The sequence below is a fragment of the Bos javanicus genome, chromosome 4 (genome assembly GCF_032452875.1).
Source record: "Bos javanicus breed banteng chromosome 4, ARS-OSU_banteng_1.0, whole genome shotgun sequence".
In the NCBI taxonomy this organism is placed as follows: domain Eukaryota; kingdom Metazoa; phylum Chordata; class Mammalia; order Artiodactyla; family Bovidae; genus Bos; species Bos javanicus.
In genome coordinates, this window is record NC_083871.1 from 88,935,807 (window position 1) to 88,941,806 (window position 6,000).

The following is a 6,000-nucleotide window of genomic DNA, read 5'->3' on the forward strand; positions in this document are numbered from 1 at the left end:
TGGCAATCCTGATTCCAGCTTGTGCTTCCTCCAGCCCAGCATTTCTCATGATGTACTCTGCTTCAGCTTCAACATCAGTCCTTCCAATCACTTTCATTAAGAGGCTCTTTAGTTCTTCTTCACTTTCTGCCATAAGGGTGGTGTCATCTGCATATCTGATGTTATTGATATTTCTCTTGGTGTACTCTGCATATAAGTTAAATAAGCAGGGTGACAATATACAGCCTTGACCTACTCCTTTGCCTATTTGGAACCAGTCTGTTGTTCCATGTCCAGTTCTGACTGTTGCTTCCTGACCTGCACACAGATTTCTCAAGAGGCAGGTCAGATGGTCTGGTATTCCCATCTCTTTCAGAATTTTCCACAGTTTCTTGTGATCCACACAGTCAAAGCCTTTGGCATACTCAATACCCAGAAATAGATGATTTTCTGGAACTCTCTTGCTTTTTAGATGATGCGGTAGATGTTGGCAATTTGATCTCTGGTTCCTCTGCCTTTTCTGTATGCAGCTTGAATATCCAGCAGTTCATGGTTCAGGTATTGTTGAAGCCTCACTTGGAGAATTTTGAGTATTACTTTGCTAGCATGTGAGATGAGTGCAATTGTGTGGTAGTAGTGAACATTCTTTGGCATTCTCTTTGGGACTGGAAGGAAAACTGACCTTCTCCAGTCCCATGGCCACTGCTGAGTTTTCCAAATTTGCTGGCATATTGAGTGCAGCACTTTCACAGCATCATCTTTCAGGATTTGAAATAGCTCAACTGGAATTCCATCACCTCCACTAGCTTTGTTCGTAGTGATGCTTTCTAAGGCCCACTTGACTTCATATTCCAGGATGTCTGGCTCTAGGAGAGTGATCACACCATCGTGATTATCTGGGTCATGAAGATCTTTTTTTGTATAGTTCTCCTGTGTATTCTTGCCACCTCTGATTAATATCTTCTGCTTCTGTTAGGTCCATACCATTTCTGTCCTTTATCGAGCCAATCTTTGCATGAAACGTTCCCTTGGTATCTCTAATTTTCTTGAAGAGATCTCTAGTCTTTCCCATTCTGTTGATTTCCTCTATTTCCTTTCATTGATCACTGAAGACGACTTTCTTATCTCTCCTTGCTATTCTTTGGAGCTCTGCTTTCAAATGGATATGTCTTTCTTTTTCTCCTTTGGCTTTAGCTTCTCTTCTTTTCTCAGCTATTTTTAAGGCCTCATCAGACGACCATTTTTCCTTTTTGCATTTTTTTTTCCTTGGGGATCATCTTGATTCTTGTCTCCTGTACAATGTCATGAACCTCTGTCCATAGTTCTTCAGGCACTCTATCAGATATAATCCCTTGAGTCTTTTTGTCACTTCCACTGTATAATTGTAAGGGATTTGATTTAGATCATCTCTGAATGGTCTAGTGGTTTCCCCTGCTACTGCTACTGCTGCTAAGTCACCTCAGTCGTGTCCGACTCTGTGTGACCCAATAGACGGCAGCCCACCAGGCTGCCCCGTCCCTGGGATTCTCCAGGCAAGAACACTGGAGTGGGTTGCCATTTCCTTCTCCAATGCATGAAAGTGAAAAGTGAAAAGTGAAAAGTGAAGTCGTGTCCAATTCTTAGCGGCCCCATGGACTGTAGCCTACCAGGCTCCTCCATCCATGGGATTTTCCAGGCAAGAGTACTGGAGTGGGGTGCCATTGCCTTCTCCGAGTGGTTTCCCCTACTTTCTTCAATTTAAGTCTGAATTAACAGAGAGTAGTATATGGAACTGGGGCTTTGCAGGTGGTGCTGGTGGTAAAGAATTCACCTGCCAATGCAGGAGACATAAGAGATGTGGATTCAGTCCCTGGGCCAGAAAGATCCCCTGGAGAAGGGCACAGTATTCTCACCTGGAGAATCTTGGACAGAGGAGCCTGGTGGGCTATGGTTTATAGGGTTGCAAATATTTAGACACAATTGAAGCAACTTGGCACATACACATGCACTCACTAAAGGACCTGAGTAATTTGGTTTTAAAAGATAGGGAATTAATTTGTTAGATGCAGATAACATTGTTAAACTTTCAGTATCATACAAAACCTGTCTCTTTACCAGCAGAGGGCTCAGTCCCAAAGTTATTAGAGAAAACATATGCCTTTATTTCTGTAAGTGAATTTGAAAGGAGAATAACATATAGTAGACCACTGGATTTATTGCATTCAGTTCAGTTCAGTCTCAGTCATGTCTGACTTTTTGCCACCCCATGGACTGCAGCATGCCAGGCTTCCCTGTCTGTCTCCAACTCCCAGAACATGCTCAAACTCATGTTCATTGAGTTGGTGATGCCATCCAACCATCTCATCCTCTGTTGCCCCTTCTCCTCCTGCCTTAAATGTTTCCCTGCATCAGAATCTCTGCTAATAAGTCAGTTCTTCACATATATTCAATATTATTAAAAAACTGTGAAAAATTCTGAAGGAGATGGAAATACCAGACCACTGGACCTGCCTCTTGAGAAACCTGTATACAGGTCAGGAAGCACAAATCAGAACTGGACGTGGAACAACAGACTGGTTCCAAATAGGAAAAGGAGTACATCAAGGCTGTATATTATCACCCTGCTTATTTAACTTATATGCAGAGTACACCATGAGAAATGCTGGGCTGGAGGAAGCACAAGCTGGAATCAAGATTGCCAGGAGAAATATCAGTAATTTCAGATATGAAGATGACACTACCCTTATGGCAGAAAGTGAAGAAGAACTAAAGAGCCTCTTGATGAAAGTGAAAGAAGAGAGTGAAAAATTTGGCTTAAAGCTCAACATTAAGAAAACGAAGATCATGGCATCTGGTCCCATCACTTCATGGGAAATAGATGGGGAAACAGTGGAAACAGTGTCAGACTTATTTGGGCTCCAAAATCACTGCAGATGGTGACTGCAGCCATGAAATTAAAAGACACTTACTCCTTGGAAGGAAAGTTATGACCAATCTAAACAGAATATTAAAAAGCAGAGACATTACTTTGTCAGCAAAGGTCCATCTAGTCAAGGCTATGGTTTTTCCAGTAGTCATGTATGGATGTGAGAGTTGGACTGTGAAGAAAGCTGAGCACTGAAGAATTTATGCTTTTGAACTGTGGTGTTGGAGAAGACTCTTGAGAGTCCCTTGGACTGCAAAGAGATCCAACCAGTCCATTCTAAAGGAGATCAGTTCTGGGTGTTCATTGGAAGGACTGATGCTGAAGCTGAAACTCCAATACTTTGGCCACCTGATATGAAGAGCTGACTCATTTGAAAAGACCCTGATGCTGGGAAAGATTGAGGGCAGGAGGAGAAGGGGACGACAGAGATGAGATGGTTGGATGGCATCATCGACTTAATGGATGTGGGTTTGGGTAGACTCCAGCAGTTGGTAATGGATAGGGAGGCCTGGTGTGCTGCAGTTCATGGGGTAGCAAAAAGTCAGACATGACTGAGTGACTGAACTGATTCATGAGAATTAAATAGACATTTCTAAGAGATGCTGAAAAATGATTTAAGGATATTTGCTAAGCAATAATGAAATCATGAAAAGTGGTGTTAAAAAATGCCCTTAAAGACTTCTCTGGTGGTGCAGTGGGCACGGATGGCCTGCCAGTACAGAAGACACAGGTTTGTTCCCTGGTCTGGGAAGATCTCACATGCCACCGAGCAACTAAGCCCGTGTGCCACAACTAGTGATTCTGCACTCTAGTGCCTGCAAGCCATGACTTGTGATCCTGTGTGCTGCAACTACTGAAGCCCACATGCCTAGAGCTTGTACTCCGCAACGAGAAGCCCCAACAATGAGAAGCCCATGCACCCCAACTAGAGAAAATCCTCGCAAAGCAATAAAGACCCAGCACAGGAAAAATTTAAAAAACTAATTATTTTTTTAAAAAAGCTCTTGCCAGTGAACTTTGCATCAATATGTCCATTTAGGAAAATTAATTCTTGGATTCTTAATCTATGCAGATATTATGCAAGCGCAAAAATGACTAACAGGAAATAGCCCACAGGAATATATAGGAAAAAAAAAGAAAAGCAGAAAGAGGTGAAATAAGAAAAATTTCCAAAACAGTAGCCTTTATTTGGTTCAGTTCAGTTCAGTCATTCAGTCATCTCTGACTCTTTGCAACCTCATGAATCACAGCACGCCAGGCCTCCCTGTCCATCACCAACTCCAGGAGTCTACCCAAACCCATGTCCATGGAGTCGGTGATGCCATTCAGCCATCTCATCCTCTGTCATCCCCTTTTCCTCCTGCCCCCAATCCCTCCCAGCATCAGACTATTTTCCAATGAGTCAACTCTTCACATGAAGGGGCCAAAGTATTGGAGTTTCAGCTTCAACATTAGTCCTTCCAATGAACACCCAAGACTGATCTCCTTTAGGATGGACTGGTTGGATCTCCTTGCAATCCAAGGGACTCTCAAGAGTCTTCTCCAACACCACAGTTCAAAAGCATCAATTCTTCAGTGCTCAGCTTTTTTCACCATCCAACTCTCACAGCAATACATGACTACTGGAAAAATCATAGCCTTGACTAGATGGACCTTTGTTGGCAAACTAATGTCTCTGCTTTTAAATATGCTATCTAAGTTGGTCATAACTTTCCTTCCAAGGAATAAGTGTCTTTTAATTTTATGGCTGCAGTCACCATCTGCAGTGATTTTGGAGCCCAAATAAATAAAGTCTGACACTGTTTCCACTGTTTCCCTATCTATTTGCCATGAAGTGATGGGACCAGATGCCATGATCTTAGTTTTCTGAATGTTGAGCTTTAAGCCAACTTTTTCACTCTCCTCTTTCACTTTCATCAAGAGGCTTTTTAGTTCCTCTTCACTTTCTGCCATAAGAATGGTGTTGTCTGCATATCTGAGGCCATTGATATTTCTCCCGGCAATCTTGATTTCTTCTTGTGCTTCTCCCAGCCCAGCGTTTCTCATGATGTACTCTGCATATAAGTTAAATAAGCTGGGTGATAATATACAGCCTTGACGTACTCCTTTTCCTATTTGGAACCAGTCTGTTGTTCCATGTCCAGTTCTAATTGTTGTTTCCTGACTGGCATACAGGTTTCTCAAGAGATGGGTCAGATGGTCTGGTATTCCCATCGCTAAGAATTTTCCACAGTTTATTGTGATCCACATAGTCAAAGGCTTTGGCATAGTCAATAGAGCAGAAATAGATGATTTTCTGGAACTCTCCTGCTTTTTCCATGATCCAGTAGATGTTGGCATTCTGATCTCTGGTTCCTCTGCCTTTTTCAAAACCAGCTTGAATATCAGAAAGTTCATGGTTCACATATTGCTGAAGCCTGGCTTGGAGAATTTTGAGCATTACTTTACTAACATGTGAGATGAGTGCAATTGTGCGGTCGTTTGAGCATTCTTTGGCATTGCCTTTCTTTGTGATTGGAATGAAAACTGACCTTCTCCAGTCCCATGGCCACTGCTGAGTTTTCCAAATTTGCTGGCATATTGAGTGCAGCACTTTCACAGCATCATCTTTCAGGATTTGAAATAGCTCAACTGGAATTCCATCACCTCCACTAGCTTTGTTTGTAGTAATGCTTTCTAAGGCCCACTTGACTTCAAATTCCAGGATGTCTGGCTCTAGGAGAGTGATCACACCATCATGATCATCTGGGTCATGAAGATCTTTTTTGTACAGTTCTTCTGTGTGTTCTTGCCACCTTTTCTTAATATCTTCTGCTTCTGTTAGGTCCACACGATTTCTGTCCTTTATCTAGCCCATCTTTGCATGAAATGTTCCCTTGGTATCTCTAATTTTCTTGAAGAGATCTCTAGTCTTTCCCATTCTGTTGATTTCCTCTATTTCTTTGCATTGATTGCTGAGGAAGGCTTTTTTTTTTTTTTAATCTCTCCTTGCTGTTCTTTGGAACTCTGCATTCAGATGGGAATATCTTTTCTTTTCTCCTTTGCTTTTCGCTTCCCTTCTTTTCACAGCTATTTGTAAGGCCTCCTCAGACAGCCATTTTGGTTTTTTTTTTTTC